The following is a 13,354-nucleotide window of genomic DNA, read 5'->3' on the forward strand; positions in this document are numbered from 1 at the left end:
TAAAGACCAACACAGTATAATTTAGAGTAGTTTTTGGCACAGTATAGCTCTTAATACAGCCGCTGTACCAAGATGCATTTCCATATGTTGCTACTGAATTTGTTAATATTGTGTACTTAATGGACAGATATGTCAAATAGGCCTTCAATTAGTTTGAATCAGTCCTTGAAATGGGACGTGATATTTTGGTGGGGTAACGTCAGAAAATGTACTTGCTCCTCCCCAGCCATTCACCATGCGTAACGGGTACATTCATGATTTTCATGACCTTAGAAATTGTTCTCTCACTCATTTGCCATGGTAAATGCCAGTCATTTGCCATGGTAAATGTGACTGCAATACCAAGGAAGGAAACTGTGAAGCCTGCAGTACAAATTCAGTTCTTGTAAATATTCCAGGCATTCAGGTTGGGCATCGGCTATGGTTGAAATATGGGGATCTGGGGGGTTTTCATTTTGCTAGATGATTACTCTGTTTGGGATAATCACTGAAGCACGGCCTTGAAAGAAATGCCTTTACTCTGCTTCTGAAAGAACAACCTTGCCAGTTAAGGTCCACAAGTTTAAGGGTGACATAATTAGTCCTGCCTTTGAGAGAGGAAGAGGTAACAGGAGCATTTTCTTCTCAGCCCACTTTCCCGTCCATTTTGTGCTCTGCAATACAGGTAAATTGGCTTCCACAGTGCATCTGTTCTAATATCTCACTGCTACACTCTCTTTTTGGTCCCATTATCAGCAATTAATTAATTCAGGTCAATAATCCACTCAAAGATCAAAAATAAACTCCAGTAGAGGAACAGACTTTATGTATCCTCTGTCAAGCTTGTAACTGTATTGAGGACCACATATTTGTCAGCATGTTATCCTGACTTGTGCATCAGGCTACTGACAACCGAGGCCATTCCTAGATAAACTGTTCGGCTGTTAAAAAAAAAGATCAATTTATACTTTTCTTCAATTTGTCATTCATCTTACAGTAGATTAAGCGAGGTCTTCATTCAGTGGATCAAAGTCTTCTATAAATAAAGCACTTTAGGCAAATAGAGCTGGAAGAAACTCCTAGGCCATCTCCCTACCCTAAAGTGAGACCACTATGTCTGTACCCTTTCTAAGACCTCCTGCAATCTCCCAAGGACTTGCAAGCTAGAAATCTCATTATGCTTCAGGTAGTTTTACATGTTTTAACTGCTTTGATGCTGCGGTGACTCTTCGTGGAAGAACTTCTACCACAGATGGTGCAGCTGCACTGTGCTGGGCTTCTGTTCTGAGTGTCAAAAGATTCCTGCTTGTCAGTCTTTGCTTGTCCACCTTCTCACAAACACACATCCTCCAGAGCCATTCTCCTAATTGGTACTGACAGACTCCTATGTACAAAATGCTCAAAACCCCTCAACTCATAATCCCCTCTGACAGCAGGTGGGCTCCTGGCTCCTCTGGCGTGTCCAATGGTTTTGCCCCGGATGTTGCACTTCTTATTCAAATACCTTCATTTCTGGAGGAGCTAAAAATGCCTGGCTCGTGCAGCCCTTGCACACGATGTCTGGCAAATGCTGCAGATGAGGATCCTCAGTCTAAAGAAAATGTAGCAATTAACACTACATTAATTAACAGAAGAAAAAGCACGCTATTTTTGGAAGTAGGGCCTGCCCACTCAAAAGCATTCAGAAGACCCATTGTACCCTTCTGTTAACAAAGCCTCATTAGCCTCCCGGAACAACCAGTCCAGAAATGGGGAAAGATGATTTAAACTGGGGCTACATGCTGTACAGATCCAGATTTTGAGAATCCATTTTCTGGACTATGTCCCAAAATTCTGTTGGATTGGAAAAGGAAACCCTGGGATGCCAGTAGAAGCAGAAGCTAAAAAGTAGCAGGGACTGCCCTGCTTTTTATAATTCTGCTGTCATGGGGTAGAAGAACCAGAACTCCAGTATGTGCTTGGCTGCGAGATCTAAGTCTGTTTTTGGAAATCCATACTCGGCTCTTTTTGGACAGATAGTGTCTCTTTGAAGCACTAAAAAAAAAAAAATGCTTACAGAATCTGGCTTGTCTAATTTACCAGTGTAATAAGAGGCAAGGCTCTGCCTGATGTCATTTTTCATATCCAGATAAGAGGACCATACCAGGGCAGCTTTTTAGCTGTCTATGGTCAGTGGCATGGTGGCCTTGTAAGGAAGCTTCCTTGAGAAAAGAGCTAAACAAACCACAGGGAAATCAATTATAGCAAAGAGAGAATTAAACTATATGCAAAAATATGCCCCCAGAAATCCTAGGTTCTTCAGTTTGGTTAGAACTGCTTATGAAGCTGATTCAGGTGGGATTTAAAGACCTCTGCGTAGGCTCAGCAGAGATGCAAGTCAGGAGCAACACCAGTGTAACGCTCATGTAGCAGTAACACAAAGCCAGATTGCTGCCATGCACAAATCCCAGAGTGGCTGACGTCCTCCCAGCCACAGTCTGGGTATTGCTGACTCTGGGAGCAGCTCTGGGGACTTGGAGAAGGAATAAATTAGTGCTCATCATTGAGAACTGGGGAGGAATTTTCCAATGGAAGTGTTTGTTGTCGGAAAATGTGGGTTCATTGACAGCTGCACACGTGGCAAGGGTGGACTGACTTCAGTGACGCTTTTTTTTTTTAGGACAAGAACTGTTTTCATGTCCAAGCATGGAATTTTTATCCAAAAACAGAGCTGAAAACAGCAGCTCCAGAGTACCCATTTATCCAGTGATTGCCATGTAAATTCGGAGGTGGAAAGCATGGGTCTAAGTCCCTGTTGCATATGATTTGATTTTCGTGTCCTTGCATCTCTAGCAGGTCCCCTCACAGTGGAGGTCATTGTCTGGGGAGAAGAATATGATCCTTCTTGCTGGGGAGGGCTGTTTCTGTCTTTGTTTTGATTTGTTTGTTTGTTAAGAATACAGCATTATTTCATGCAGTAAGAGAAAAAGAAAAACAAAGTTCTTGAAATCTCAAGTGATGCCAGAACATATTTTCTACCCAGCTACTTGCCATAAATAAAACTGACATTTTATATCTTGGCCATTACAGCTAAATGACTGCCATGATTATTTTTTTTCTTCTTAATAAAATAGAAGTCATGTTAACAAACACTCGCTACTAGAAGATTTGGTCTTGTTTCAGTTGGTGCAAAATGCAAATAGTGAAAATATCAGTTTAGAAAGACACATGAGAGGTTTTTTTCTTCCCTACCAACCTTAATTTTCATTTGGGGGACTCGTCTGCAATCCAGATGGTATCTATGAGGGGGGAATGGAGACAGACATGATTACTTTTTCTCTTTTTCTTCCAAGAACCACATTGAAAATAAATTTGGAAAGGGGACCACTTAGAGAAGACCTGTTACAGGAGATACCAATATTAATTCTGCAAAGGTGATTCTGCAAAGGTAATTAGCACAGTTCTATATCCATACAGTTCTTTAAATTTTTCTAAGTCCTCAACTGGACATTAAGTGACTGACCAGCTCTTAGAATATTTTTTTTTCAGCTGAAACATTTCACTGTGCCCTTTGGCAATGGATTTTTATGCTGCAATTTTATTTAAAAGTTTGCATGAAGAACATCAAGATTAAGAAAAAAAGGTTAAAAAGTTTATGTCTCCACCTATAACTGACTAGTTCTGCACATCTGGACAGTACCTGGGGATGGGATCTTTTCCTTTACTGGCACAGATCTGAGTTTGATCCAAAGCTTCCATTGCATTACACATTTTAACGCATTTCTCTGCATTCTCAGACAGTGATTTTTATGAGTAAATAACATTAACAATGAATAGCTCAAAATGTTAAGCTCTTTAACTCAGAATTGGGTTGGGCAGTGAAGAGTGCAGCTCACTGTCTCAGGATGAAAATAACAGGCTTCTATCTGACAGAACCAAGTTAAATTCCTGCCATGGACTTTTTCAGTCTTTGTGATGCCTCTGGAGCTAAGACTGGGCTTTGCACATATATACAAACACACTCAATGGTATGCTGCTTTTAGTAAGACCCTTTTATTTCCTCTGAGTCCTGGACTCTGTTCATGCAGTGACTCATGAGCAAACAGCTTTGCAGAACTTATCCTTTGATTTGTAATGCTCCCTGCTGTGCCTCTGCAAAGTCTTTTATTTCTTTGCAAACTTTGCACAGAACACTTTCATAACTATAATGCCCCAAAACCTGAAATCAATGAGGACTGTATCTATTACACTAAGGGTGCATTTGTCTTGCTATTTTCAACTTTGAAAATTGGAAGCTTTAAAGCACTTACCATTGAAGGCAAGAACACATACTACTACTTAGAAGCCCAAATCCTGTTAGCTTTCAGTGGAGTTCAGGTACTAATGTCAGATTCCTAAATACTGCTTTTAGCAGCAGTCTGACATGGATGAGCCTCTTTTTTAAATCCTATGTTTCTGCTGCCTCCGGTAGAAGTCCTGGAGCTCAGAGCAAACCAAATGCCTTGAGATGGTGACCCTTGCACCTGAGGTGGGACCCCAAGTCCCAGCCAGTTTCACGACTTCAGAAATTCATTTTCCTGAAAATTCTGAATTCAGATCATAAGCCAGACCTGGCTTAGCTTTTTAGCTTATGTTTCTGGTAAGCAAGGGAGTCTGACAAACCTATTTTGGCCTCTGCACAACCAGGCAGGGTGAAGGGGTACGTCTTAGTAACATTAGGTAAGAGCACTAGAAGAAGCTGCCCACAGAGGCTGTGGAGTCTGCTCTGGTGGTTCAAAACCCACCTGGCCATGATCCTATGTAACCTACTGTAGGTGAACCTGCTTTGGCAAGGGAGTTGGAGTAGATGGTCTCCAGAGGTCCCTTCCAACCTCACCCATCCTGTGATTCCGCTTGATTATGTGAAGAGGTATCCTGAAGTACTTTCCATAATGTTCATCCATCTTTTCTCCCCAACTCTCATTCCAGTGGCATTTTCATATCTAACTCCCCCAGCTGCCCTAGACAAACCTGGTAACTGCGAAGAGCACTGGCAACAACATGTTTTCTCCCATCCTCCCCAGCAATGTCTGAACAGTTCACAAATGCTGAGAGATGCAGACTTTGCAATACCTCTGTGGCGAGCAGGCTTGTGCTACCTGCTTTTATCAACAGATGGAGAGGTGAATGGTGTGACCATTCAGCAGAGGTGACCATTCCAGCTAAATGACAAAGAACATATATTGTTTTATATTCCTTTGGAAGCCCCCTTCTTCTTCTTGCCCCAGAGTTGAAGGACTACTAAAATATTAACTGGACAGTGAGAGCTACATGGGTGATTTTGTCTCGTTCATCTGTCATTCTCTCTTAAAGGGCAGTTTATCGTGTTGGGGACTTCAAAGGACTGCACCAGATAAGCAGAGGAGAAACACAGATTAGCTGAGGCATCAACAAGCATTGGATGAGGTCAATTAAAAGCCAAATTAAACAAATGGAGCTTTCAACTTCAATCCAGACAGGAAGAAGCAGTCAGTTGCAAGGGTTGGAGATGAAAAGAATTCCAAAGGGCTGATGCAGAACAGGAGCACAGGGGTGGGAATTGTATAACTAGCCAGGGGCAACATGGCAGTGTGGGGCAGAAGTACCTTCCATCTATTGTCTCCAGACAGGACCAAAGCTCAGACTTATCTGGATCAATGATACCTGGAGGAGCTGAAAGGGAAAAGCCCTGCCCAAGTTCAGAACTCTCTTGGTGGCTATAGAAAGGAAGATGGAGCAGAGCCCCAGAATAAGGGTTGGGGTGAGTGAGGGCGAGGACAAGCTGTGCTGCAGCAGGCAGAGCAGTAGACCAGCAGTGAGAAGAGGCAGATTTTGTGCCAAGTGGATTCTGGGTCACGTAATCCGAGCCAAGCTGCTGAGTCACCCTGCAGAGCCTTCCAAAAGTCACTTTGCCCACCTCCTGCTGCCTCAGTCAAACCCATCTGAAAACAGGGGTCAGGACAGTCAGGAACTGTGCTGTGAAAACAATGTGCTGGCTGAATATGCCAGAAGTGATCATGAAAAGATCCGAGCCCACAGCAAGACTCTGTGAAACAAAAGCAGAAGACCCCCAAAATGCTGGGATAAAAAGACTGACTTGGTCTCATAGAGGAATTTTTTCAACACTTTGCATTATTCTTTGCCCATCCAATTTAGTCACTTGGAATACTTACTGTTCTCCAAGGCTCTATTTAAAGTCTGGACAACTAAAGCAAAAGCCATACTTGTAAGGAGTGGTTGATTAGAGTTTAAGCAGATCATACCCTTCCCCTAGGCTGCCTCAATGCTATGTTTTCCTAACACCTCTTGGGTTTACTCCCCTGTCCATTAAAATATGGTACCTTTATTCAAATAACTGTTCCAAACCACTTTCCAGAGTCACTGTTTTCTCTGTTTTAGTCTTTCAGTTCCCAAGTTTACCTAATACTCGTATCCTTGCCTTCTAAAAGGATATCATCTTAATGATCTCAAAATTACTGTTTTCTGGCTTATGCTTCCATGGATCATCTGACTCCATCAACAATCTTCAACCAGTGCAGTATAATCTCAAAGACATTGTGGTTCCCCAATTAACAATGGCAGATTATAGAAGCTAGAGGCCAGCTAATGCTGTCTTGACAAGTGAAAAGCTACAGTGTGTTCCCAGCAATTCTCCATTGTGCTCACCAGAAGGTCCTGAGTTTTAAAATAGATATGTGATCTCTTACTAAGGTCTAGCAAGAAGAGAGGCAAGATGAAGGGGCTATAGGACACAAAGATGGCAAGCAGTCATACAACAGAGAGAGGGCTGTTGCATGGTAAGGAATGACAAGGGAAATACTGGGCACAAGTCCACAAGGAAACAGTTTTCATGACTTTTTGTGTCCAGGGACATTACTCTGGCCTGGATCAGAACATGGTTTACATGAACAGCCTCTTCCTTGCAAAGCAATCTAGTTCCCATGACACACAGCATTTCTTTTTTTCTCTCAACTTACTGGCATTGCAAAGACAAGATCTCAAAGGCCCCTCCAACAACTTCCCTTCAGTATCTCAGTTTATCTTCCTTCTCAAGAATCCCAGGACAAGCCTGATGTCAAATTCTTCCCTTGAGGCTGATTTCCATCACTCTCAGGGTTATGTTCAAACACTCATATAGCCTAGTAATTAATACACACTATCATGAGCTGACATGCACCTCTGTTGGTGTATCAGTATCCTCCATGCTTCCAGAAGATGGATGGATTTAAATATCATCTTTGAAGACAGCTGAAAAAAGTTAACTAGGGATTGACTAACACAGGAAAGCTATTTTTACCAGTCAACTGGTATCTGTTTACCTTGCTACGGGAAGCTTATGCAATGCTAGTAAATTCTTAACTAAGGAGGTAGATTGGACACCAAAATTATTTCACTCTGAGAGTGTCTATAGGACTTCAAGAAGAAATACATTTGACAAAAAGAGATTTACTTGCCTTCTGGTGGTGGAGCTGCAAGGGATTTATTATTTCCTTCAAGGTTTCCTCTGGAGCTATGTGGGCTACCATTAAAAAAATGGAAATTCATTATGAAATACCTGCTTCCAGGAACAACCTACTGAAATAAACTTTCAAATCTTACGATCTTCACCAGTATTTCATATGACCTAGAAGCACCAGCATTTTGGGGCATGCATTTTTAAAAGATTGGTGGTTTAGCATACACGTATGCAAAATAAACTTTTCTGGGAGGCATTGGCACAGCCAAAAGGATCTGAATAGTCCTGGGCTGATCATCCCAGAAAGTGAGTAACTTTGCACAGATGGAAAACACCAGGCAAAGCAAGCTGCCATTAATCTTCTGTCTTTCCTCCCTGGAGAATGAGGACAGAAGAGGAGGCACAATTATAATTTTGTTTTTACCTTTGCAACTCCACTAAGACTGTCCCTGGATCCAAGTAAGGACAGAGTTTGGCCCATTGACTACTGAGCAGGAGTAGGGGCTGATGCAACTAGACCCATGTGCAGAGGCAGCTGGCCAATAATACAAACTGTCTTGGGAGCCAGGGCACGATGCTGTGAAATGCTTGATCCAGCACAGCAAGATGTTTTCCTTATTTGCAAGCCCTAATATGAGAACAAGGCACACCAAGTATATATAGCTCTGGGGATCTGGATGGAGACTTTTGTGTCCTCAAAAAAATTACAAATAAATAATTTGCTGGACAAAGGGGGACAGCACTGCCCAACTGGGAAGGAATTGCTTTTTTTGGAAGGATCAAGGGAGGGTAAATGGCACTAAGCCACTTCTAAAAATTGATTAGGAGGGCAAAGCATGTGCAGGTTTCCAAGCAATGAGTAAGCACCATGACATCAAGGAAAGGTTTTGTCAGTGGGATGAAGAATTCCCACCAGTGATGTGTCTTGGGGATGCAGAGCCAGACAAATGCAAGAAGCTCCCTGGGGAGAGACTATTGAAACATATCACATACCATAGATGATGCAGTTCAGACTTCTCTAGAGAGATAGGGCAGATTATTTCATAGGATCACAGATAATAGCAGAACTAAAGTCTATTGCCATGTCCCAGTTCAAACAGTCAGCAGCCCCAGAAAGGAGTAAAATGTTATAATTTACCCTCATAGGATGAAACAAACCCAGATCCTAAGTTAGGTCTTTGTCTACTCTTTAATAATCAATATTGGCCTGCACTAGGTATTAATAAGTCTAAAATCTCTTTCAAAATCATGATAATTCATTCCAGTTACTGTGAAGACTTGTATTCAACAGAAAATTCAGACACTTTCTGTTTTCCCTTTAACCTGGCTAAACGTTCTTGTAGCTACGTCCTATTGCAAAGTTCTTGAGTTTGCCTATATGCTGTGTTAAACACACACACACACACACACACACACACACACACGTATTTACTCTGTCCTGGTCTGAGTTCATGCTGCTACTTAATGTCACCAAAAGGAGTCTGTTCCAGACTCTTACGCCCTTTGATGTGCGCAGACGTGGAGGCAGTATCAGTCCCATACCCTTCCATGGCAGCAGCTTCCCTGCTGGAACAGACTCACCTCCCAGTTTCTGGCCTCTGCAGGGATCAGTTCAGTTTTCCAAGGAAAGCAGCCCTGCCTGCAGCACCTCGCTCCTTGTGCTCCCGTGTGGGCGTGTGGACGCAGCTGGAGTCACGCCGCCAGTCAACGCCACCAGGCAGGAGGCACAGGGCCCTTGTAGCGATAATCTTATCTGCTGGAGCTATGGGTGCTGTTCTTACAAGTGAAGTACCTAATCCTCTTTTCTCTCTCCTAAGCTAAGCACTGGGGCTCCAGGTAGCCTCAAGCAAGCTCAATCCCTGTATTAATTATTGGTTGCATTTTCTTAGAGCTGTTCTTATTTTCTTTTCTTTTTTTTTTTTAACAGATTCAGTCGCTCCTAAGTGAAATTCCATCCGTCACCCTTCCCTCATAACGGGTTCACATCTGTTTCTGTAGTCTTTCAGTATCATAACAAGCTCTGATTTTGCAATAGTAGGCAGATTTGAGGGTCTGAGGGCATTTTTGCGGGGGGGGGGTGGGGGGAGGGGGGAGGGCTTGGCAGATTAAATTGAACAAACAGAATAAACCTTCATAATGACATCAGGCTAGAAGTCAAACTCACAGGGAGCAAAGCTTAGCTCCTCACCTCCAATCTTGCATCTCACCTGCATTTACAAGTGCATGCTGGGGCTTTTGACAGCTAAATGAACAAGAAATACCAGGTGTGCATCCAGCCCAGAAAACACTTTCCTGATTCCCCTTTGCTGTCCTACTCCCAGCAGCTTCAAAAATGAGAGATGTTAAGTGCTGGGGGAGGGTTCACAAACCTGTTAAAGGAATACCACACTACCTTCCATGGTAGCACAGCACAGGTGCAAGTGAGAAAGCCACAGGCAAGTGTATTTATTATTTTCCAAATGTAAATCATATCTTTGCAATAAGCCCATGCCCAAACCTATAGCAGCTCCACCAAATCAATGTCTTTTGCTGTGCTTGCCTCTCTGCCTGCACTGTCAGCATACAGGAATCCTCAGCTTTACACCTTCTCCTGTGTGCTTTTTATCACTTTCCAACCAACCTCAGAGAGGACACACCACTGTGCTAACTATAGTAGGGCCATTTGTTCCAGATTTGGAATGGATTCTTGCTCAGTTTTCCCTCACCTGCGGATCAGGCAATCGGGGCCACCTTGGCTGTTGCCAGCTGGAGCTGGATTTCCAAGGGTAACCTTCACATGAAGACTTTGATCAAATCATCTTCTATCCTCTTCTTCAACAGTAAAGTTGGAAATCTCTGAGGCTCTTGAAAATGCCTTCAATTTGGAGAGGCATCTCCACTTCTTCTATACTTCATGCCTGACACTGACCAGAGCAGAGGAAGTCCTGCTGAGAAGGAGCAGGCCTTATTTCCTCCTATCATTTACCCTGAAGAAAGACTTCACTGAATTTGTGCTGCCTCCTGCTTCAACTGTTGAAATGACCCCACCTTCATCTCCCTCCACTGGCTACCCTCACTCTGTGTCATGGCTCTGCACATCCTGGCCACTCACACATCTGCAGGGAGACAAAGGTTAAGTATGACATGAATCTGTCTATCCTCCATCTCCAGAAAACTCCTTAGTGCTATAGTGGAGAGGGACAAGGAGTGGAAATGTCAAATGTTTGCAGCTTTTTACAGCACAAAATCCAGAATATGTTCTTAGTCATCCCCTAAGACAGGCAGTTAAGGAGCACAACCATAACTGATGTCAGAAAATCTGCTTGAGACAGGACTTCAGGAAAGTCCCAAATACAGATAAGAGCAACACAGGTATGCACATCCATAAACAAAACACAGCTCAAGTAATCTCCCTTACCAGAGTTTCATGTCCTTGAGTTTGCCAATTCCATGGCTCAAAATCTCTTCTGTTCTAGTTAACATTTCTCAGTTCCACTAGGATTGTGCATCTTGAGATGTCAGACCTCAGTATGAGCCCATGTGTGCCTGTGCTTCAGGTTTTAGAAAGCAGTGCTGACACATGTTCTCAGAATATCCTGGCATTGTCCTGAAGCAATGCTAAAGAAAAAAATCATCATCCTCCTCATTTTTGCAGCAGAGATGTTGAGCCCCATGCTGTCTATTCTTAATCTGTAGCACCATCTTTTGAGGGCATGCTGTACTCCCAAGCAAATACACTGAGCTCTCCCCAGAGGATCCCCATGGGCCCTTGCTGGCCACAGTCAAAGCTGGCTGAAAAAAAATTGTGACAGAAGCTGTTTTCCATTGGAAAGAGACATTTCAAGGCAAAATGTTTCTTGGGAACATGTGACACTGAGTAAATTTGTGACTGAAAAATGTCAGGCTGCTACAGCAGCAAGAAAATCTTACTTTGTTCCAAGTTTTTCAATTTTTTCACTCACAGCTTGTTTTTGTCCAGCTTACATTTATGTTTAGGCATAAGGTACCATGTGTATTGATACTTTCTATTCCATATTTACATTATTACGTTTAATATTTTAGAATAATGTTTTGGCATTGATAAAATGTGCCATTTTTGGTATTTTCAAATGGAAATTTTAATTGGGGGGGGGGGGGAATAGAGAAATGTTGGGAATAGAGCATTCTACCTCCCTGTTGTTGATGGCATCATCATCCATAAAAAAACATTTTCACTGTCTGGACCTGTTGCAGTTAATAGCAAAGAATTGCTTTTTGTCACACTTAAGCTCTGAAGGAAGGGAGTGAATGTCTGTGTGCAGTGTGTGTGTCCCTTTACTTCATCCTGGATTTCAATCAAGGCTGAGGGAAGACACAGCAATATGTGCAATGATGTGTTAGTACCTGTGGTGATGACAGAGCTGTGCACTTAGTGACTGTTCCACCCATGCAGTGCTCTGGGGTGAAATATTCTCACCCAACACATAATGGGGAAACTGAAGCATGGGCAGGGGACATGATCCTTCTACAGCTACTCTTCAATATCTTCACTTTTTCCTTTCAGAACTTGATGAAAGGCCATGAAATAAAAGAGGTCTGTTCCAGGGGAGTAATTTCTCATTTCCATTTAGGTAGGCACTGGGTACTGGCTCAGCAATGCTGCTCGGAGCCACCTGCAAATTGCTACTCAGGCATGTGGAACGGGTGCTCACCTGCTGAGCTGCAGGAGATGGGCAGGGCCACTGAAACCAGAGCCTGGCATGGTGAAAGCTCATGGATGCCGTGGTGAAGATAATAATGGCAGCATCTTCCAAAGGCTAGCCATGTCTAGGGAGAAATATAAGCAAGGAAAAAAGTTTCCACTTTCCCTTTATTTTTATTTCAACCCCTTTTATCTGTCTTGTTTTATAGCTTTACATTGGAAGACAGCCCATTTCCTGGTACGTACAGCAGCTTGACTAAGCATAGCTTGGCAACAGTGCCTGTTGCTTTAGGGAAGAACAGAGCATATTCTCATTGTGCATGTTTTCCCTTGGAAACATTTCATCCTGTCTATATAATTCTATATATGGCTTCCAGCCATGCCACTACAAGCTGCAAAAACACCAGCTCTTATACACTAACAATGTCAGGCATATTTAATGGCTGTATCAAGGGCCATCAAGAAATTACCTGTGATTCTGTAGATTTTCTTCCTTGGGCAGATTTGGGAGTATTTTTGCCCAACACAGAGAGGAGAGCTATTTTGCCTTTTTTGAAGAAACCCTCAAAATCCTTATTTCTCCCATGCTCATTACATGCCTTCTTGGATGCATTTCACAATGGTAAGAAAAATAATTTTAAGTAAATTTCAGTATCAGTAATTTTTGTAGTTTTCCCTGTTCTATAGAGTTTATTTCATCCATTTCAAACAGATCATGTGGAATGCCTGGGTCCCACTCCCACAATGGGGCTACATGCTTCTCAGGTTGAACAGGGTATGCCCACACTGAAGGACCAAATTCAGTCCCATTCTTCTGCTAACAAGCTAAATAGAAGTAAAAGGAGAGGAATATCCCTCAGAAAGAGGAATTAGATTCTCTGGAATCCTATCTCAGTAAAATGAAAAAAAAAATTTCATGTTCAATTCAGGCCTTGTTTCAGGTCTGCCCTAAATTCATGTCTGTTTAGCTGTTAATAACAATGTCAATGTCAAAACAGGAAACAGAAAGCTTGCAAAGTTTCTTAGTGCTGAAGTCATAGCAGCTCTCTCATCCACGTAAGCATTGTTCAGAACAGCTGCACTATTCTAAGAAGTACTATTTCTCTAGTACTATTTTGGCCCACATCATCTGAAGTCACTTACAGAGCTGAGACCTGTTATTTTTGTTCTTTACTGCACCACACCGAGTGCCCTCAGCTCCCAGCATTAGTAAGGGGAACTCCACACTGCTCCAGAGGTGATCTTTGGGGGAGCTGTCAGCA

The 13,354-nt window shown here is 42.6% G+C and overlaps 1 long non-coding RNA gene across 5 annotated transcripts in view; it reads right to left on the reverse strand.

The window, feature by feature from the left end:
* LOC110468399 (uncharacterized) overlaps positions 1–13,349 on the reverse strand; it is an 86,990-nt gene extending 73,641 nt beyond the window's left edge. For 3 of the 5 annotated variants that reach the window (XR_014956521.1, XR_014956524.1, XR_014956523.1), the window contains exon 1: positions 10,830–13,349. This is a non-coding gene — a long non-coding RNA (uncharacterized LOC110468399). Of the gene's footprint in view, positions 1–9,013 lie in introns of all 5 variants that reach the window. The other 2 variants (XR_014956522.1, XR_014956520.1) reach the window with 2 other exon arrangements.
* Positions 13,350–13,354: the final 5 nt, after the last annotated feature.

Source organism: Lonchura striata, chromosome 7, assembly GCF_050655825.1.
Source record: "Lonchura striata isolate lonStrDom1 chromosome 7, ASM5065582v1, whole genome shotgun sequence".
NCBI classification, from domain to species: domain Eukaryota; kingdom Metazoa; phylum Chordata; class Aves; order Passeriformes; family Estrildidae; genus Lonchura; species Lonchura striata.